Genomic DNA, 22,909 nt, shown 5'->3' with positions numbered 1-22,909 from the left:
CAGATCTACCGGCAGATCTCGGGGGGGGGGGTGTCACTCCCGCGCCCCCCCCACCGAGATCTGCCGGCAGGAGCGGGAGGAGAAGTAGCGGCACCGCGCGCGCGCGGTGCCGCTACTTCTCCTCCCCAGATCTGCCGGCAGATCTCGGGGGGGGGGGTCACTGCCGCGCGCGCGGGAGTGACCCCCCCCGAGATCTGCCGGCAGGAGCGGGAGGAGTTAATGGAGCCGGGTGAGGGTTGCGGGAAGTCGCGCTTACGGCGCCGGGAGGAAATGGAGGTGGGTGAAGGGAGGGAGAGGGGGACTGAGTGAGTGGGAGGGAGGGAGGGAGAGGGGGACTGAGTGAGTGGGAGGGAGGGAGAGGGGGGACTGAGTGGGAGGGAGTGAGGGAGAGGGGGGACTGAGTGAGAGGAGAGGGAGGGTGGAGAGGAGTGGGTGGGGGAGGGGGGTGGTGAAGAGTGAGGGGAGAGAGAATGAGGGGGAGGTGAGAGACAGAGGGATGTAGCCCGTTTTAACGGGCTTTACGGCTTGTTTAAATATAAGCAACACAACCGCTCTCTCAAAATTTATGGACAGGTAGGAGCCGTGTATAAAATCGTAATAATAAGAAGGCTAAAGTACCACAAATCACCGTGAATTATGTTTGTATCATTAAGTAAACCTCATACTTAGGCGTAGATGTGAATGCTATGCTGCATAATTTGGCATTATTTATCAGTAAAAAAACAACTAGTAGACCTGCATGCCTACAGCCCACCCATGTTAACCTTGTGCCCACCCAAAAAATCAATTCTGGCTACGCCACTGAAGGAGAGTCTATCACCTCTTCATGGATCCAGGAAAACTCTGGGACACAGCTGCATACCCTGCTAACTATATACTACTTCCACTTCAAATGACTGCTGCTCAGGGCCTTACCAACAAGGGCAGTAGGACCCTTGCAATGGATTCAGGTCATAATTGATATTTATGTATGCAAAGTAAGATCTTGATCTCCAGTAATCTAATTTGTTATTGTAAGAGCCCAATAAGTAGCAAGGACCTGTTTCTCAATTATGGTATAATGAGATGCTGGGCAAGTCCACTTTCTTCCCCCCCAAAAACAAAGCAATGTCCAATCAGCTCCTAGAGAAAAGATGGATACTTCTAAAATAAAAGAGGAGCATGGGTCCACTCTGTACAACTGTTGCGCTGTTAATACGGCTAACTTTGCTGATTCAAAAGCATCCTGATATATCTGTTCCTAGACAAAAATAGATATCTTTTTCCCCAAGGTGTAAAGCAGGTGTAACAGTTGGGATAAATGTGGAACGTGTTGTGACCAAAAATTAAAAATACAACAAACCCATTGAACCTCTTTCTGTGATGGTAGCAAGATCCTATATCTTATTAATAACAGAATCAGGAATACAACATATTCTGGCCTGCCTACGGATACCAAAAACTTTACATCTTGACTAAAGACCCTGTACCTTGGTCTGATTTATTTCCCAGCCATCATTCTCCAGACAACCACAGAGTGTGGTTACAGCTTCACCCAGGCTCTGTTTCATCAGAGCCCTAGAGCATTATGTTATTGACATAATGTTGAATGGTCACACCATTTGGTAAATTAGGGATTATTTTCTCAAGGGTTGTGGCAATCTTGGCATGGCAAATAGCAGGGCTATGAATGTATCCTTGAGGGAGATGGGTAAAGGTATATTGTCATCCCTGCTATAAGAAAGCAAGCATACCATGGCTGTTTTTCATAATGAGCATATAAAAAAAAAAGCATTACTTCACGTAGAATGCCAGTATATAAAACATTGAAATAAATAGATAGATATACAAATAAATAAATAAATAAATGTCTATCGCCGTATACCGAGTACCAGATTTTCCTTGGATACCCTGTTTCAGCCTAGCCATGAAAGGAACAACAACATACAAAGGTAGGGATATTGCATCAAGTTTACAATAATCTATGGGAAGGCACCAACTCCCATCGTGCTTTAAGACTGACCATATAGGACTGTTAAACACAGAGGAACAAAGTTCAGCAACCCCAGCAGCTCTGAGGTTATCAATAATGTGCTGAAAAATAGGAGACGGAGACTTCATTTTAAATTGGTCTGTATTAATAACCTGTGCGGGTTGGGGTAATGATATTTCTTCATGCATAGCTCAAATGTGGGTAGTTTATGATTAAAGGAGCATGTTGCCCTGCTGGATTTCCCAATCAAATTTGTGAATAAAACCAATTCCAAATATACACTCCTTTTGTGGGGCAATGATGACAGAAAGATTTACACGCTGGCCATCCTCAGTGATAATGGTTGCTAGGACCTGCACACCCTTTGTAATGGTACCTCTGTAACCTTCCAACTGAATGGGGTGTCTCTATAATGGTTAGAGTTGCCTCATACAGTTGTAGCCTCTGCCCGGTAGCTGTGTGCTACCACCCTGCCCTTTGGCCGTAAGGTTCATATGGGGGCGTAAATCAGATGTCTGTTGTGAATTGTACACAGGTAATACCGAGGCTTGGACATTTTCCTAGCGGAGGTTGCTGATTCCCAGGGGAAGTGGAGTGGAGGACTGCAGTCCTTCCATGGATTCCTAATTCTCCAATATCAAGGCCACTAATTACACTGTTGGCAACCCATCAATATCATTCTTTGAGGCACTCAGTCTAGATAGAGCTCTTCATTCCTTCCCATGAAGAGATTGGAAGGTGGGCTTACGTGAAAACTCCTGCAAGGTAGAGGGAGGCAGGAGAGCACAATCATGAGAACTCCACCCTGTATTAATAGGACGGACATTTTTGTTGCTGTGAGACCCGCTGGTGGAAGTATCCATGTCATCAAGGTCCATTGTTTGTAATTCTTTTAATTTTTACACCAATTATTTATTGTATATGCAATTTCTCCAGCAACAATAGGTTCAGTTACCAAAGCTAAAATAGTAGGATGCCATGAAGGGCTGGCAGATTGTATAAGGGGCTTCATGCACATAAGGGTGACATGTAAAATTCCCCATTGCAACAAGGGACAACCAGCTTGGAGAGCCAATTGTATTGCCAGTACCCTCAAATAAAAAATACCACCCTGTACAGTGGACCATGTTCGATCTTCATTAGGTAGATCGGGCCAATCACCAGGATCACTATATTTAGCCTTTAATCCTGCCCCAATAGTTGTCAGAAGCATTTTCTTTTAAAACAACATCAGGGGTTAAGGGCCTTAATATTAAATTCATCGCCACTGAGAAGGATACTTCCTGCCCCAGTATCAATCAAATGTAAAACCCAAGTAAGTACCTCCTCCCCAGATTGTTGTTATACTTATCTGATAACTGTATCAGATCTTTAGGGGTGTAAATAGAAGACATTTTTTCACGTGCATGTCCTTTCTCAGACCAGTTTTTGGACTGTCATCATTACTTTCCTGCTGGTGTGATTATTTAATGGTAACTAGGGGATGTAAGTGTTGAGATGTCATTTCCCATAAGTTCCTAGCAACCTTTTCCTCATAATCATTGTCATATTCATCCTCACACCCAAATATCTACGCTCGTAGCCATCCTGCATGTGTTGAGCTAAAATATGAGTCTGACATGCAGCGGCATATTGTACAATAAGGGATGCCTGTTTACAGGCAGTATCCTGCTGTTCCTCAGCTATCGCAAGAGTGGTACTCATAGCCAATAACTGTATCTTCTGCTCAGCATTTTCCTTTCTAAAATGGCAATATGTTGTAGGGATGTGAATCGTTTTAGGACGATTAAAATTATCGTCCGATAATTTTAATATCGTCTTAAACCGTTATGGAACACAATACAATACAGATTCTAACGATTTATCGTTATAAATCGTTAGAATCGTGAGCCGGCACACTAAAACCCCCTAAAACCCACCCCCGACCCTTTAAATTAAATCCCCCACCCTCCCGAACCCCCCCCCCAATAACTTAAATAACCTGCGGGTCCAGCGGCGGTCCGGAACGGCAGCGGTCCGGAACGGGCTCCTGCTCCTGAATCTTGTCGTCTTCAGCCGGCGCCATTTTCCAAAATGGCGCCGAAAAATGGCGGCGGCCATAGACGAAAAAGATTGGACGGCAGGAGGTCCTTCCGGACCCCCGCTGGACTTTTGGCAAGTCTCGTGGGGGTCAGGAGGCCCCCCACAAGCTGGCCAAAAGTTCCTGGAGGTCCAGCGGGGGTCAGGGAGCGATTTCCCGCCGCGAATCGTTTTCGAACGGAAAATGGCGCCGGCAGGAGATCGACTGCAGGAGGTCGTTCAGCGAGGGTTCCGGCGCCTCGCTGAATGACCTCCTGCAGTCGATCTCCTGCCGGCGCCATTTTCCGTACGAAAACGATTCGCGGCGGGAAATCGCTCCCTGACCCCCGCTGGACCTCCAGGAACTTTTGGCCAGCTTGTGGGGGGCCTCCTGACCCCCATGAGACTTGCCAAAAGTCCAGCAGGGGTCCGGAAGGACCTCCTGCCATCCAATCTTTTTCGTCTATGGCCGCCGCCATTTTTCGGCGCCATTTTGGAAAATGGCGCCGGCTGAAGACGACAAGATTCAGGAGCAGGAGCCCGTTCCGGACCGCTGCCGTTCCGGACCGCCGCTGGACCCGCAGGTTATTTAAGTTATTTGGGGGGGGGGGGTTCGGGAGGGTGGGGGATTTAATTTAAAGGGTCGGGGGTGGGTTTTAGGGGGTTTTAATGTGCCGGTTTTTTGATTTTTCGATTTTTAACGATTTTTAACGATTTTTCACGATATTTTACCCCCCCAAACGGCAACAATACGATTCCCTCCCCCTCCCAGCCGAAATCGATCGTTAAGACGATCGAGGACACGATTCACATCCCTAATATGTTGTTGCAAATGAGTTATTTCCAAAGTCTGATTGACATGGGCTTGCAACAAAACCCAAGTCATAAGACCTCCATTAACATTAATTTTACCAGGTCACAGGTGGCTTATTAAGTTGGAAACTTTAACAGATAAAGGACCAGTTTCCCGTGTCCAATTCCTTTTTCCATTGATCACCAGAAACCCCCGAGCGAGAATGAATTTAGCAGCACAGTACCAAGGATCCACTGGAAACCAGCAGGGAATCAGTTGCGTGGTAGCAATTTTCCTTTTCACAAACATATTTTGCACACAATATAAATGATATAAATACACAACCACAATGTAGATTTTATGATGTGATCCCATTCGTGGTGCCAAAGGTAATGGTGGTTATCACGTCATAGAATGAATCACAGATGATAAGATATCAGAGTATATATGATTATGATTGAGGGAGAACAGTAAACACAGATTTTGAGGGCAAGAAGAACTAGGAGAGTAGAAGAGAGGGCTAAGAGAGGGGGCATGGACTATAAGAAGGGGAAAGTAGCTGAGAGATGGGAAAAGAGGGATACAAACTGGGAAAGAGGACAAGAGCTTTGGTAAGAAGATGAGTAACTGTTTGTCTTTTGGGATGCAGTGAACAGAGTTGGCACTGTATTCAAGGTGCGTACGGTCTTGCCATGGAGTGATGCAGAGGGATTGTGACACTTTTTGTTTTATTCACCATTCCATTCCTAATGATTCTTAACATTCTGTTTTCTTTATTGGCTGTTCAGTGTGCTGTGGTGGTCAAGAAAAAGAAACAAAAGTAACATGTTAGGAATAATTAGAAAGAGAATTACAGAAGAAAGGATGTCTTGATGCTTCTGTGTTGCTCCATTGTGGGATCACGCTTTGGGTACTGTGTGTAATTCTGGTCACCGCATCTCAAAAAAGATATAGCTGTGCTGGAGAAAGTACAGAAGGGTGACCAAAATGATAAAAGGGCATGGAACAGCTCCCCTATGAAGAAAGGCTAAAGAGTTAAGGTTGTTCAGCTTGGAGACGAGACAGCTGAGGAGGGATATGATAGAAGTCTACAAAATCATGAAAGGACTTGAATGGTTAAATATGAATTAGTTATTTACTCTTTCAGATAATACAAGGACTAGGGAGCACTCCATAAATTTAGCAAGTAGCACATTTAAAACAAAATCAGAGAATTTTTTTTTCACTCATCGCACAATTAAGCTCTGGAATTCATTGCCAGAGGATGTGGTTAAGGCATTTAGTGTAGCTGGGTTTAAAAATGATTTGGATAAGTTCCTAGAGGAGAAGTCCATAAACTGCTATTAATCAACAGGGAATAGCTATTGCTTATTGCCGGCATTAATAGCATGGGATTAATTTAATATTTGGGTACTTGGCAGGTACTTGTGACTTACATTGGCCACTGTTGGAAACAGGATACTGGGCATGATTACTACTCATAACCTTATTGGTTAAGGGTAGTAATCTCCATGCCTTCTGCTAATGGTAGTAACTGCCATACCAGCAAGTTACCCCCATGTATACTTTTCTTCATTTCTGTCCTCTAGCCTTTAGGGATCCACAGTGCTTATCCCATGCCCCTTTGAATTCACTGTTTTGGTTTCACCACCTCCTCCAGAAGAACATTCCAGTCATCCATCTCCCTCTCTGTGGTGAAATATTTCTTGACACTTGTTGTGAGTCATCCCCCCACCCATCACGAATGAAGAAGCTGGTAGCAAATATGAAGAACTCGCCCAGTTTTTCAAAAGCAAAATAGCCAACATCCTCCTCCAATTCTCTCCCAACCCCACCCCATCTAACGTCCTCCCTAAAACCCCTAACACCAATCTTGCCTTCCTCGAGCTAACCTCCACCAAAGAAATTGAATCTACCTTAAAAAGAATCAAACCCGCTGCACACATCTCTGACACCATACCCACTAAAAATCTACTTTCTATCCCCATTATCATCTCAAAACTTCTTGCCAATATTATCAACTACTCCCTCGCCCATGGTAAAGTCCCAGACCCCATTAAACTTGCTGTGGTCAAGCCCCTCCTTAAAAAAACCCACCCTCAACCCCTCCAGTCCCTCTAACTACCACCCCATCTCCAACCTTCCATTCCTGGCCAAAGTTATGGAAAAGATCGTCAATTCCCAGCTCTCCGATTACCTTGAGGATCATGACATCCTACATCCATCCCAATTTGGTTTCCGTAAATCGCTCAATACAGAATGCCTCCTACTCTCATTAACTGGTACCTTACTCAAAGGCATGGATCATGGGCAATCTTTTATTCTCACCATCCTTGACATCTCCACTAGGGGTGTGCATTCGGATTGACCGCATTAGTAAAACGCTACTCATATTTTTTTTTAACATAAAAAATTGATTCGACATAAACGATCGGATTTCCCACATATCCAACATAGATATGTTGGATATGTGGGAAATCGCGATTGTTGAGCCAAAATAAAAATATAAACCCCCTCACCCTCCTTAATCCCCCCCCCCCCCGACTTACCACAACTCCCTGGTGATGGAGCGAGGAGTGAGGACGCCATTTCTGCAATCCTTGGCGAGAAGCATGTGACGTCGGCGGCATGTCGAGTGACGCCGGCGTCACGTGATTCCCGGCGAGTTCGCGCCGGACGGCTCGTTCGGCCCAAAAAGAACTTTTGGCCAGCTTGGGGGGGCCTCCTGACTCGTTCGGCCCAAAAAGAACTTTTGGCCAGCTTGGGGGGGTCAGGAGGCCCCCCCAAGCTGGCCAAAAGTTCTTTTTGGGCCGAACGAGCCGTCCGGCGCGAGCTCGCCGGGAATCACGTGACGCCGGCGTCACTCGACGTGCCGCCGACGTCACATGCTTCTCGCCAAGGATTGCAGAAATGACGTCCTCACTCCTCGCTCGATCACCAGGGAGTTGTGGTAAGTCTGGGGGGGGGGATTAAGGAGGGTGAGGGGGTTTAAATTTTTTTTTTGCACATATGTACATATACCCAACTCATTGGATTTTTTTTATGTCCATATTGGCCGCAAGTGGGACCCCCTTTCGGACATAAGAAATATGAACATAAAATTTTGCTCTGCACATCCCTGATCTCCACTGCCTTTGATATTATTAGCCACAAGATCCTCCTGGACCGATTAGCCGATATTGGTATCACTGGCACCGCCCTACTTTGGTTTACATCATACTTAAACAATAGAGCCTACTCTGTTAAAATCACCAAATCTGAATCCTCCCACATCCATCTGACCCAAAGTGTAAGGATGTGCAGAGGGACACCATTCGTTGCATTCGGGATTTGTATTCATCGGGGGGCAGATACATTGCATTCGGCAAGGGGGCTCCCCCAATACGTTCTATACGTCAATTCCTATTTGTTTACCCGCTAAAATTAAATTAACTACAACCCCCCACCCTCATAACCCCCAAGACTTACCAAACCTCCCTGGTGGTCCAGCGGGGGGTCCGGGAGCCATCCCCTACACTCATACCCTTGGCTGCCAGTTTCAAAATGGCGCCGATAGCCTTTGACCTACTATGTCACAGGGGCTACCGGTGCCATTGGTCAGCCCCTGTCACATGGCCATCAAAGCCATCTTGTGCTCCTACCATGTGACAGGGGCTGACCAATGGCACCGGTAGCCCCTGTGACATAGTAGGTCAAAGGCTATCGGTGCCATTTTGAAACCGGCAGCCGAGGGTGTGAGTGCAGGGTATGGCTCCCGGACCCCCCGCTGGACCACCAGGGAGTTTTGGTAAGTCTTGGGGGGTCATGAGGGTGGGGGTTTGTTTAAATTGACTCCTAGGCAGCCAAATAATTTGGCGAAGATTTGTTGTGTTCGTGGGGAATTGCAATACGTTTCAATTCCCCACGAATATAACGAATAAGGATCTATACGTTGTGGATTCCCAATTCGAAGGGAACAAATGCATACCCCTACCAAAGTGTCCCTCAGGGTTCCTCCTTATCCTCCACCTTCTTCAATATATACTTATTGCCCCTCTGCCATCTCCTCGCTGAACTCGGCCTCAAATTTTTTCTATACGCAGATGATGTCCAAATCATCATCCTGATTAAAGAATCCCTTCCCAAAACCCTTAAGTTTTGGGAAAGCTGCCTCACCTCCTTAAATACTCTCCTCACCAACATCCATTTGGCCCTCAATACATCCAAAACCGAACTCCTCATTATCTTTAATCATCAGAATCTCTCATTACTCAATTACCATGACCCCAATCTCTCCGCTGACTCCTTCCATCTAATGTGCGAGATCTTGGGGTCTTTATAGACAATCAATTCAACTTTAAAAAGCACATTAACACCACCCTAGGAGAAGGTTTTTTCCAGCTCCACATTCTGAAAAATCGTAAACCCATGCTCCATGTACAAGATTTCCGTACTGTCCTACAAGCGACGTTACTCACAAAATTGGATTACTGCAACTCCTTACTCCTAGGCCTCTCCTACACTACCATCAAGCCCCTCCAAATATTGCAGAATGCCATGGTGAGAGTCCTGACTAATACCCATAAAGCTGACCACATTACCCCCATTATTAAGGAGCTGCACTGGCTCCCCATCCCAGCCCATATTATACACAAAACCCTCACCATCATTCACAAATCACTCTACAACCATAATCTCTCATGGCTTGACGATGCTCCCTGTTTTCGCTCATCCGACCGACCATCTAGATCAGTTCATTAAGGAACCCTCTTCACCCCTTCACTCAAAACTGCACACCTTTCTTCCACCAGGGAACGAGCCATCTCCATAGCGGGCCCATCCCTCTGGAATTCTATGCCCCTCGAGCTCAGATTGGAAGTCTGCACAAAAAAATTCAAAAAAGGTTTGAAGACTTGGCTCTTCAATCAAACCTACCCAGATCTGAACTCCTCCTAGCCTTCCTCCTTCCGTCCTCTCCCCCCCTTCTGTTCTAGGGATGTGAATCGTTTTTTGACGATTTAAAATATCGTCCGATATATTTTAAATCGTCAAAAATCGTTAGGGCCACGATACAATACCAATTCCCCTGATTTATCGTTAAAAAATCGTAAATCGGGGGAAGGGGGAGGGCAGGAAAACCGGCACACTAAAACCCCCTAAAACCCACCCCTGACCCTTTAAATTAAATCCCCCACCCTCCCGAACCCCCCCAAATGCTTTAAATTACCTGGGGATCCAGCGGTGGTCGAGAACGGTGGCGGTCCGGAACGGCCCCCTCAATTGAATCCTTTTGTCTTCAGCCGGCGCCATTTTGCAAAATGGCCGCCGCAAAATGGCGGCGGCCATAGACAAAAATGATTCAACGCAGGAGGTCGTTCCGGACCCCCGCTGGACTTTTGGCAAGTCTTGTGGGGGTCAGGAGGCCCCCCCAAGCTGACCAAAAGTTTCTGGGAGTCCAGCGGGGTTCAGGAAGCGATTTCTTGCCACAAATTGTTTTCCGTATGGAAAATGGCGCCGGCAGGAGATCGACTGCAGGAGGTCGTTCAGCGGGGGTTCCGGACCGCCGCTGAACGACCTCCTGCAGTCGATCTCCTGCCGGCGCCATTTTCCGTACGGAAAACGATTCGCGGCAAGAAATCGCTTCCTGAACCCCGCTGGATTCCGAGAAACTTTTGGCCAGCTTGGGGGGGCCTCCTGACCCCCACAAGACTTGCCAAAAGTCCAGCGGGGGTCCAGAATGACCTCCTGCGTCAAATCGTTTTTGTCTATGGCCGCCGCCATTTTGCGGCGGCCATTTTGCAAAATGGTGCCGGCTGAAGACAAAAGGATTCAATTGAGGGGGCCGTTCCGGACCGCCGCCGTTCTGGACCACCAGGTAATTTAAAGCATTTGGGGGGGTTCGGGAGGGTGGGGGATTTAATTTAAAGGGTCGGGGGTGGGTTTTAGGGGGTTGGCTCACGATTTTAACGATTTTTCACGATATTTTTAAAACCCAAACGGCAACAATACGATTCCCTCCCCCTCCCAGCCGAAATCGATCGTTAAGACGATCGAGGACATGATTCACATCTCTATTCTGTTCCACCCTCATTCTGTCTTTACTGGTTCCCCTATTCTTTGCCCTTACCCCCCGCCCCCTCCGGTCCCTCTCCCTTCCCTCCCCCTTCTGCCCCCCGCTTCTGCTCCACCACCTTCGCATTGTTTACACCCCCTTGCCCCCCCTTACCTCACCTTCATTTCTCTGAATGCTCATCCCTCTGTACTCAGTGCTAACCTTGTACCTTGTTTGTTCCTGCAGATTGCTACAATATATACAATTGACTATTTTGTATACTGTTTGATGCTTACTGTAACTTTATTGTATATAATGCTTTTTTTAACCCTTGGACATCTGTTCACTTGTTTTGCTCTGTCCTTTTTTCCTCCCTTCTCTTTCTCGGAGTTCTTCAGTTTTCTCACTGTCCCCTTCCCCCTTCCCTGTTTATTGTATTTCTCCTCAGTTTTATGTAAACCGTTATGATGTCTATTTGAATATCATATAGAAAACTATTAATTAATAATAATAATAATAATAATAATAATCCCCCCAGGCTTTCATTTCGTAACCCCCAGTTCTACTGATTTCTTTCCAATGGAAAAGGTTTAAAGTTCATGCATCATTAACCCATTATGTCCCAAACTTTTTAAGAAACTAAACTATCCTCTAGGACACAGTTGGTTAAAACATTTCAGGTATCTGTCTGAAGGTCTGTATCATATCTCCCCTTAACCTCCTCTTCCATGGTATTCATACCACGTAGTACTAAATCTTATGTCTTAAGAAAAGCTTGTGCTATTTCAAATTTCTGCAAGAGAAATTAGTTTTTTTCTATAATTGTCTAAAGGGGGTCATTTGAGGAACATTTTCAAAACAGCTTACATGGGTAACAATTGTTTTACCCATGTTAATCAGCTATCTGAAAACTGTCCATCCTAAAAGTGGCTAAAAGTCTGCATATTGCTAAACAAACTGCAGACTTTTAGCATATTATAGCTAATATAATAAAGCCCACTTACCTTTACATGCTTTTTACCCTGTGTTTAGGCTCGATTTTCTTGGTATTTAAAAGGATTTTTTTGTGTGGAAAAACAAATGTTAAAACAGCGATTAAAACCCATATTAGGATTAATGCCTATAAATGCAAATTGCAAGGTAATGAGCTTATTAGGTATTACCCTTCAATGCAGAGAAGCATTCTGGAGGAAGGATTGCTTTGCTCACACAGCTTTACTGTTGAAAATTTAACTCCTGAAAAGCAGGAACTAAACTTCCCATATTACTTGACAGCGCAGAAAAATGCAGTTAAGTGGAAAAGGGCAGTCTGACAGATTTATTTTTATTTTATTTATGTATTTATTTAAAAAACGTTTATATACTGCTGTTCCAAAAAAAGGAGATCAAAGCAGTTCACAACTAAACATACATAATAAATGAACAGCTATCACAATATAATCATTTCATAAACACATTAGAAACAAAAACTTTAAAACAAATAAAGTCATAATAAAATATAATACTAAGACAACCCCCTCCCCCCAAAAAAAAAAAAAAAGTATAAGTTTAGACTCTGGAGCATATAGTTATACCTTGGGACTTTAACCATATTCTTCTTTAAACAGCCATGTTTTGAATCCTTTTCTGAACAATTTTAGGTCATTCATCGATCTCAGGCAGTCTGATGCATTCCAAAGTGCAGGTCTGGCAAGAGAAAAATCTCTCTCCCTTTCTTCACCAATATCAGCTATTCTAATAGATGGAATATCAAGCAGACCTTTATTTTGGGACCTTAGGGAACATGTTGGAGTATAGATATGTAGTTTAGAACCAACCCATGGTGTATCTGAGTTATTTAAAAGTTTATGTATTTGTTGCACCCATTGGTCGCAGACGGCTGCGAACTCTCATGCTCACCTCTTTTTTCCCTGCACCATCAATCATGGGAAGAATGACAGCCTCCGCCAACCAACACCGACCTCTCCGGCGTCCCTGGGATGGCGTGGGTGCTGCCGAACGCCATCTTCCTTCTGGAATCACCTAGGCGCATGCACACGTGCGCAGGGCCTCCTTTTGTATACGTCATGGCGGGAACCTCGGGGGTGTCCCCTCCCGATGATGTCAACCCGTTGATATACTTAAGATGACAGGCCCACTGCTAAGACGAGTTAGCAAGGAGTTCTCTTGTTGTTAAATCCACTCCACTCTTGGATCACCTGTTCCAGTATCTCATCATGGCATTTGGACGCTCAGGGTAACCGCTCCACGGGGTCCCTTTTACGTCTTGGCTATTCGCTCCTCGGAGGGCCTTCTTGCTTGAACTTCACCTGACCCACTCCTCAGGTCTCTCTCTCCTGGAACTTCCTTGTGTGAGTACCTTCTTAGTTTCCTACGATACCAACATTGCTGAAGTCTCCAAGGTGTACCCCGTGCCACGGGCCACTACTTTTCTTCAGCATTACCGCTTCTAAATATCCTGAATACAGGGTATTGCTGCAGCTACTCAAGATCCTCTGCTTGGTTTCTGTATCTCAGACCTCATCTACCTTGTCACCTACAGTACAGTCATCCTCGGCATACCCCGCACTACGGGCCACTACCGGATCTGCACTTCTGAGGTATCTCCACCAGCCTGCAGGAACCTCCTGGTGTGCCCCGCACTGCAGGCCACTACCAGACCTTCTCATCTTTAGTACCACCCTGGGTATTTATTTATTTTATTTTATTTATTTTATTTTATATACCGGCAACCGTTTGCACATCGTGCCGGTTTACAAGTAACTTATAACAAGGAATATATAGGCGAGGCCTTTACAAAGAACAATATGTAACACAGTAACAAAGCAGATAACTAAATAACTTGGGGAAGGAGGGATAGATACAACAAGGGGGGGTGGGGGAGGGAGAGAACAGATACATAAGGATAAGATATATACATGGATTTGAGGAGCAGATGGTATGTACACTGGTTATTTATGGAATTATATAAGTGCAGATAAAAACAGACACATTATTTTAAAGTAAGGGTTGAATGAAGTGTTTGAAGTTCTTAGAGGGAAAGGGGGTTAAGTGTAGGGTGTGGATCCTGGAGGGGATTAAAGGATTTTAGGGGGGTATTGGTGAGAGATGAAGGTAGGGTGAGAGTGTTAGAAGGTGGTGAAAAGGATTGGGGGTATGCTTGGAGGAAGAGCCAGGTTTTGAGATTCTTTTTGAAAGTGGGAGTGGAGGTTTCTGTGCGTAGGTGAAGAGGCATTGAATTCCAAAGGGAGGGGCCTGCAAGGGAAAGGGCTCTATTGGTGGTGGAAATGAGTCTTGTGGATTTTATGGAAGGAGGAATAAGGGTTGCTTGGAGTGATGAACGGGTAGGTCTAGTGGAGGTACGAGGAAGGAAAGGTGGGTTTAGCCAGTTGTAATGCTCGTTGGTGATACTTTTGTGGATGAGGGTAAGCGTCTTGTAAATAATTCGTGAGTGAATGGGAAGCCAGTGGAGATCAATGAGGGTGGGGGTAATGTGGTCTTTTTTTTTTACATTAGTGAGGATACGAGCGGTAGCGTTTTGAAGGAGTTGGAGAGGTTTGATGTGGGTGGCAGGGAGTCCAAGAAGGAGAGAGTTACAGTAGTCAATTTTAGAGAAAATTAAGGATTGGAGTACAGTACGGAAGTCAGAGAAGTAGAGAAGGGGTTTGAGTTTTTTGAGGGTTTGGAGTTTGAAATAGCAACTGCTAAGGATGGATTTGATGTATGGTTTGAAGGTAAGTTGGTTATCAAGTATGATACCAAGGTTTCTTGTGTTAGAAAGCAAATTGGGGGAATGGAGAGTGGAGGGAATGGGTATGGATGCATGTTTAGAGGAGATGAGGAGGAGTTCGGTTTTTTGTGGGTTGAGGGCTAGGTGCATGTCAGTGAGGAGCTGGTTTATGGAGGTGAGAATAGTGTTCCATTTTTGGATTGCAATGAGTACAGAGTTTGTGAAGGGGATGAGGATTTGCACATCATCCGCGTAGATGAAGTGTGTAATACCAAGGTTGGAGAGGAGGTTTGTAAGGGGGAGCATGTAAATGTTAAATAAGGTGGAGGAAAGGGAGGAACCTTGAGGAACGCCACAGTCGAGATTGACAGGGGGGGATGTAAAGTTGTCAGTGAGGACTGTGTAGGTACGGTTTTGGAGGAAGGACTTAATCCAAGAAAGAGCAGTACCTGAGATTCCTATACTAATGAGGGTGTTGATGAGGATGTTATGATTTACGGTGTCAAAGGCAGCGGAGATGTCCAGCATGACAATGAGATAGGAGTTGCCGGCATCCATTCCTTTGATGAGGGTATCAGTAAGGGAAAGAAGTAGGGATTCAGTACTGAGGTGTTTTCGGAATCCATATTGTGTAGGTGGGAGAATGTTGGATTGTTCTAGGTGGTCAGAGAGACGGTGGTTTACTAATTTCTCCATGACTTTGGAGAGGAAAGGGAGATTGGAGATAGGACGGAGGTTGGATAGGTTGGAGGGATCAAGGGAGGGTTTTTTTAGAATGGGTTTGACCACAGCTTGTTTGAGGGAGTTCGGGACCAGGCCATGTTCCAGGGAACAGTTCACGATTTTGGAGAGTGGAGTGGCTATTGTTTTAGGGATAGCGAGTAGTAGTTTAGTAGGTATGGTTTCCGAGGGGTGGGAGGAAGGTCTCATCTTTTTTAAAATGTTCTCTATTTCTAGAGATGAGGAGGGTTCAAAGGAAGAGAGGAGGGTGTGTGTAGGAAGGGTAGGAGGGATTATGTTGTTGGTGTTGTGGGAATTTTTGGTATTGGGGGTAAACTTGGCAGTGATGTTGGATATTTTGTTTTTAAAGAAGAGGGCGATTTCATTACATCGGGTCTGTGTGATGGGGACTTGGGGTGAAGACACGTTGGGTTTGGTCAGATTTGAGACTAGGGTGAATAGTGCTTTCGGGTTGAATTGGAGGTGGTGAATTTTCTTGGCATAGTATTCTTTTTTGGTTGTTTGAATGGCGTTTCTATATGCATGCATGAGTTGGTAATAAACGGTCTTTGTGGCAGGGGAGGGGTGTTTACGCCAGTGTCTTTCAGCTGCTCTAAGTTGGATTTTTTGGGTTTTGAGTGTTTGGGTGTACCAGGGTTTTTTGGATGAAGTGGTTTGTGTGATTGTTTTTTGGATGATAGGGCATAAGTTGTTGGCTATGTTTTGGGTGGTTTCTGCCCAGGAGGATATAGCACTATCTGCTGTCTCCAGGTCAATGTGATTTGGAATGTTGGAGCACGCCATTTCAAGAGTGTCAATGGGGCAGGTTTTACGAAGTTGGAAGGATTTGGGTTGAGGAGGAGAGGGGGTGGGTGGGGGTGGTAGAGAGAGGGTAGTACTGATGATGGAGTGGTCAGACCAGGGAACTGGGAGGCATGTGGGGGTGTGGATGACATTGATGAGTGAGTTAGTGAAAATAAGGTCAAGGGTGTGACCTGCTTTGTGGGTTGGGGAGTGAATCAGTTGGGTGAAGCCCATTGCATCTAGGGATGAGATGAAGGCTTCGCATGTAGGGGATTGTGGAGAGGAGTCGACGTGGAGGTTAAAGTCGCCAAGGAGTATTGTAGGGATGTCGGGGGAGAGGGAGATGGTGAGGAATTCGATGAGGGGGGAGGGGTCTTTTTCTAGTAGACCAGGAGGGATATAGATAAGGCAGATTTGTAGGGATTGAGATTTGAACAAACCTACTTCGTATTGATTGGGAATATTGCAGGTTTGTGATGTGAGCTTGAATTCTTTTTTGGCTATGAGGAGTAGGCCGCCACCTCTTTTCTTTTTATGGGGGATAGAGAAAATGTCATAGGTTTCCGCAGGAAGTTGGTTAATGAGGGGGGTGTCACAGGGTTTAAACCAGGTTTCGGTTAATGCGAAAATTTCTGGTTTGGACTCAGTTAAAATATCGTGGAGAAGGTGCGTTTTTTGTTTCAGTGATTGGGCGTTAATGAGTAGAAGAGAGATGAGTGAGAGGGTGAGGGCTTGCGAGGTGGGGGATATGGGGATGGGGGTCAGGCGTCTTTTTTGGGTGTTGTGGGGACTGTATGAGGGGAGGAATATTTTTGAGGGGTGTCTGTATAGATAATTGGGGGGGCAGGGGCTAGCGTGTGGAGGCATTGTTGGGGAGGGTGGCAAATTGTGAAAAGTAGATACCGAGAAGCAGTTGAAGAGGTTAATGCTATTATATCAGGTTAATGCAGTTGAAAAGAGTAATGTACATTGACAAGGTAATGCAATTGTATAGAGTAGGCTGGCATTTAGGTAGATTAGGTTATGAGATGTATATATTGTACAGTATTATACACTGAGACAGTAATGTGAAAGACACACACTTACGTATGATAGGCTTTGTGAGAAAGTATAGTGTTCTGGATGAATGGCATGGCTTTACCCAAGGCAAGTCTTGCCTCACAAATCTGCTTCACTTTTTTGAAGGAGTTAATAAACATGTGGATAAAGGTGAACCGGTAGATGTAGTATACTTGGATTTTTAGAAGGCGTTTGACAAAGTTCCTCATGAGAGGCTTCTAGGAAAAGTAAAAAGTCATGTGATAGGTGGTGATGTCCTTTTGTGGATTGCAAACTGGCTAAAAGACAGGAAACAGAGAGTAGGATTAAATGGACAATTTTCTCAGTGGAAAGGAGTGGACAGTGGAGTGCCTCAGGGATCTGTATTGGGACCCTTACTTTTCAATATATTTATAAATGATCTGGAAAGAAATACGAGTGAGATAAACAAATTTGCAGATGATACAAAATTGTTCAGAGTAGTTAAATTGCAAGCAGATTGTGATAAATTGCAGGAAGACCTTGTAAGACTGGAAAACTGGGCATCGAAATGGCAGATGAAATTTAATGTGGTGCAAGGTGATGCATATAGGGAAAAATAACCCATGCTATAGTTACACAATGTTAGGTTCCATATTAGGTGCTACAATCCAGAAAGAGATCTAGGCGTCATAGTGGATAACACATTGAAATCATCGCTTCAGTGTGCTGCGACAGTCAAAAAAGCAAACAGAATGTTGGGCATTATTAGAAAGGGAATGGTGAATAAAACGGAAAATGTCATGCCTCTGTATCTCTCCATGGTGAGACCACACCTTGAATACTGTGTACAATTCTGGTCGCCGCATCTCAAAAAAGATATAATTGTGATGGAGAAGGTACAGAGAAGGGCTACCAAAATGATAAGGGGAATGGAACAGCTCCCCTATGAGGAAAGACTAAAGAGGTTAGGACTTTTCAGCTTGGGGAAGAGACGGCTGAGGGGGGATATGATAGAGGTGTTTAAAATCATGAGAGGTCTAGAACGGGTAGATGTGAATCGGTTATTTACTCTTTTGGATAATAGATAGACTAGGGGGCACTCCATGAAGTTAGCATGTGGCACATTTAAAACTAATCAGAGAAAGTTCTTTTTTACTCAACGCACGATTAAACTCTGGAATTTGTTGCCAAAGGATGTGGTTAGTGCAGATAGTATAGCTGTGTTTAAAAAAGGATTGGATAAGTTCTTGGAGAAGTCCATTACCTGCTATAAGTTGACTTAGAAAATAGCCACTGCTATTACTAGCAACGGTAACATGGAATAGACTTAGTTTTTGGGTACTTGCCAGGTTCTTATGGCCTAGATTGGCCACTGTTGGAAACAGGATGCTGGGCTTGATGGACCCTTGGTCTGACCCAGTATGGCATGTTCTTATGTTCTTATATCTTATTGCTCAAGAACTGTGTTTATTGCATTCCCCGCTCCTCGGGTTATGCCTTATCTTTTTTCTCTAATAAAGTCTCTCTCACAGCTATGTCACTGAGACCAAGCCTACTGATGGTGAGGCTCACGGGGCTCCTCCCTGTGGGCATAGACATTTCTCATCTTGGCCTAGGGTTCACAATTTCCTACAAAACCATAACAGTAATATTGTTAGTATCTTATATTTGATTCTGGATCTAATAGCGAGCCAGTGTAAGTTAATGAGAATGAGTGTGATATCATCAATTTTTTTTGTTCCAGTGATTAATCTAGCTGCAGAATTTTGTAACAGTTGAAGGGGGCATAATGTTTATATAGTGGACCCTAGAAATAATAAGTTACAATAATCAGTTCCTGAAAAAATTAAGACTATCCTGAAATCACTCTTTCAAAGTACAGGTTTCAGATGTTTTAACATTTGTAACTTTGCATATCCATTACGAATTATGTATTGGACTTCGTTTTTCATGGTAAGGTTAGTACCCAATAGAGATGTGAATCGTGTCCTCGATCGTCTTAACGATCGATTTCGGCTGGGAGGGGGAGGGAATCGTATTGTTGCCGTTTGGGTGTTTAAAGTATTGTGAAAATCGTGAAAATTGTGAGCCGGCACACTAAACCCCCCTAAAACCCACCCCCGACCCTTTAAATTAAATCCCCCACCCTCCCGAACCCCCCCCAAATGCCTTAAATTACCTGGGGGTCCAGCGGCGGTCCGGAACGGCAGCGGTCCGGAACTGCCTCCTGCAATTGAATCGTGTTGTCTTCAGCCGGCGCCATTTTTCAAAATGGCGGCGGCCATAGACCAACACGATTCGACTGCAGGAGGTCGTTCCGGACGCCCGCTGGACTTTTGGCAAGTCTTGTGGGGGTCAGGAGGCCCCCCCAAGCTGGCCAAAAGGGTAGGGGGTGGGTTTTAGGGGGTTTTAGTGTGCCGGTTTTCCTGCCCTCCCCCTTCCCCCGATTTACGATTTTTTGACGATAAATCGGGGGAATTGGTATTGTATCTTGGCCCTAACGATTTTTGACGATTTAAAATATATCGGACGATATTTTAAATTGTCAAAAAACGATTCACATCCCTAGTACCCAATTGTATCCCAAGGTCACGAACTGTATTTTGAATGGGTATGGAATGTCCTTTAAAATCTAAAGTTACCTGACGGAAATCTTTTTTTGATCTCGATAGTAAGATGATTTCTGTTTTTTGAACATTGAGGGCTAAGCGATTATTAGACATCCATTGATTTATAGTGTCAACATATATTTTTAAAAATTGCAAAGTTTTGGTTAATGTATCTTTGATGGGAATATATAGAATTATTTTTATTTTTTTAAATAAATCAGATGAGTATGGCAAACTAATTTGCTATTATTATTCAAAGGATTGATATTTTTAGGAATCACATCACCATGATATAAAACTCATCTAGGATCACATTTTATCATCTGATTAGTGAACTCAAGGCAAGCATTAATGATATCATGGTAAAGCCAAGGAAAGATTGGGGAGAAAGAGATGAGAGGAAAATGGATTATGGGATAAAAGACCATTTGGAACTCAGTAAGCTCAGCACTTAAGGCACCATCAAACCTCAGAGAAGTAGTAATGAATGACACTGTGCTATGTATTGGTCTGTTCCAACTGGTGTACCTCAGATTTGGTGGAAATAAATAAAAGCAAGCGATGGCGCTGCTGCTGGCATTGAGGTCACCTATTCCTCCAGCTCCCTGGTGTGCAAGAAAAAGCAATCCATACATTTGGGTCACTATTTTGAGGTTATGCCAGCCTGCAAATTTTGAAGGTGCTTTTTCTCAGCATCAGCACAACAGGAGCTGGGGGAAGAAGTGACAGTGATACTGGTGCAGCAGTGGTCTTCCTGGGAGGAGGACAGAGTGGGAGCAGCATCAACACAAGGTCCCTACACCCAGTAGCACTCAGCTCCATCCTGCAGCCCACTGTTCCTGCTCAGACTGCTGATCCCCACTTTGCTGCTTCCAGTACTGCTCTCCCAAACCGCTGGGCTGCTCCTGCCTTGCTGATTGCCTGCTTCCACTGGTTCCACTGCTGCTGCAGCTGCTAATTGCCTTCTCCTCTCTTCCACCTCTGCTCTTGGAAGAATGTCTTGCAGTTTAATGGCATGCAAATTGACATGTAAATAAAACAAAACATTCTTTTTAAAATTATCACACTTTTTTTTACTCATGGAGAATTTACATGCCATTAGTAAACCTCAACTCGTGATGCCATGGCTGTCTACCATAGCATTAACCAACACCAGTACTAAAATTTACCTCCAATTTTAGCACATCAGCCTCATTGACAGGAGACATGTTTAGGTCTGGGTAGGAAAAGTACACATGAGGATATTATTTTAAAATCATTGTGTGTATTTTTCCAGCCAAATTCTACATGCAGAAAAAGCAAATAAAGATGACCACACTTAGGCCTGGATTTTCTAAGGTCGCAGACCTTAGAGAATCCAGTGGTAACGGGGGGGGGCGGGGGAACGGGCCTGCGAAAGCTGGCAGCGATCGCACCACTGCGGTGTTATCGCTGCCGGCTTTCGCACCCAATAGCGCCACTGTGAAAGGTGGTGCTATTGGGCGCGCTAGCGGTGGCGATAAGGAGTCTTACCTTTCACAGTCAGCGAAGTCATCGCAGAGTCTACCCCAATGCCACTCCAACTCCTCCCCTTCCGGTGCAGACTCCGCCCCGATCTAGGTATCGCACGCGAAAAGTCCCTTTTCGCATGTGATCTCTTTATAAAATGACCCTCTTAGGCTTAGATTCATCAACCTGCTATATTTATAGCAGAATGATGAGCCGCAGGGGCGAGGGGGGCAAAATTGTGTAGCTGGCCGCATTGCGCAGGTATATTTTCACCTGCAATGGTTGCAGTCGGGCCGCACAGTTTCACACCCATAGCAAGACAGGGAAAGGTGTAGTTATTTCCTGCAGTGCTGCCAGTGATCATGTAGAAAACATTATCACCCGCAGCGCTGCCGGGACATAACTCCACCCAAACCCTGCCCGCGCTCCTCCACTTCCCTTAATTTGCTTTGTTCCATCGCGATGCAGCCCATATCGCTTGCGGTAGGGCCTTATTGCACGCGATACCAGCCGCACTAAGGCCCTAACGCATACAATACCCGCACATTGCAGTTTGATGAATGACCCGGTTAGTTTGGAGCCACAGCAAGTTTCAAAGCAAAAGCTCATGTGTTCTTTCACTTTGAGAATCCGTGCAAAATCTGGATGAAATCAGTGTGCATGGTCTTTGTTCTAGTAAGGACAGTTTGAAATTTTCCCTCTTTAAGCTGGAAGTTTTCTGCTTAAGCTTTAATTTTGCACAAAATCTATTATGCATGCAAAATGCTCTCAGTTGGGCAGTTTCCCCTACCCCTAGAGTTCTAGCCTTAAATAACAATCCGAAGGTCACAGAGAGAGTGCTAAATAAGGGAAATCAAATTTGGATCTTCAGATTTACAGCTCTGGGTTCTACCTTCTAGATTACATTTTGCCATTCTTTTGATGATAATGATGACATGATAACAGTTAGTGAGGCGTGATTAATTTAATTCTCTATGTGAAATTTCTCGAGTGTGACACTGTATTAAGCTGTAGAAACTTGTCATAAATATGTTATTTAGAAATAACTAATTTGTTTATAGTTGAAAACATATCTAACATTGAGTGACAGCAATGTAATTTACATGTGATATATTAAGGAGCTTTTGTCACATTTCTGTATACTGGATGTTTGATTATTACAAAAAAATAAAAAGAAATAAATTAGTACAAATTTGAACCATATCAGCCATAACTTCTCACTTATTTATACCATTTTTTTTGGATATAACTGGAAGATGCTTTATGAAGACAAGATTCTAGATAACCCTGAAAAATTAAAATGAATTGCAACTCAATACAGAGATAATATTCAAAGGAACTTCTTTGTGTAAAATAGTGTTTAATGTGCTGAATTATAAAATACCATGTGGATAAATGTATGTGCATATGTCCCGTTTGCGCATACGTTTACCCAGATTGAGTGGAGCCATTCCTGTGGGTGCTGCTGTTAAGGGGTTTAGATTTACCCACATATTTTATAACATTTGTTCACGTGTGCATAGTTTTTCAGGAAAAAGTTGTGCACACCAGATAGAAGGTATGACTTTGCAAGATAGTTTTGGTGGGTTAATTTTCAAAATGGACTTATGTGCATACGCCTGCTTTGAAAATTGGTGTAAATTACATGCATTTTTGCTGACTTCTTCATGTGGGCTGTTTAAAA

This window comes from Rhinatrema bivittatum, chromosome 9, assembly GCF_901001135.1.
Source record: "Rhinatrema bivittatum chromosome 9, aRhiBiv1.1, whole genome shotgun sequence".
NCBI lineage: Eukaryota > Metazoa > Chordata > Amphibia > Gymnophiona > Rhinatrematidae > Rhinatrema > Rhinatrema bivittatum.
Note: the sequence above shows the minus strand (reverse complement) of the source record.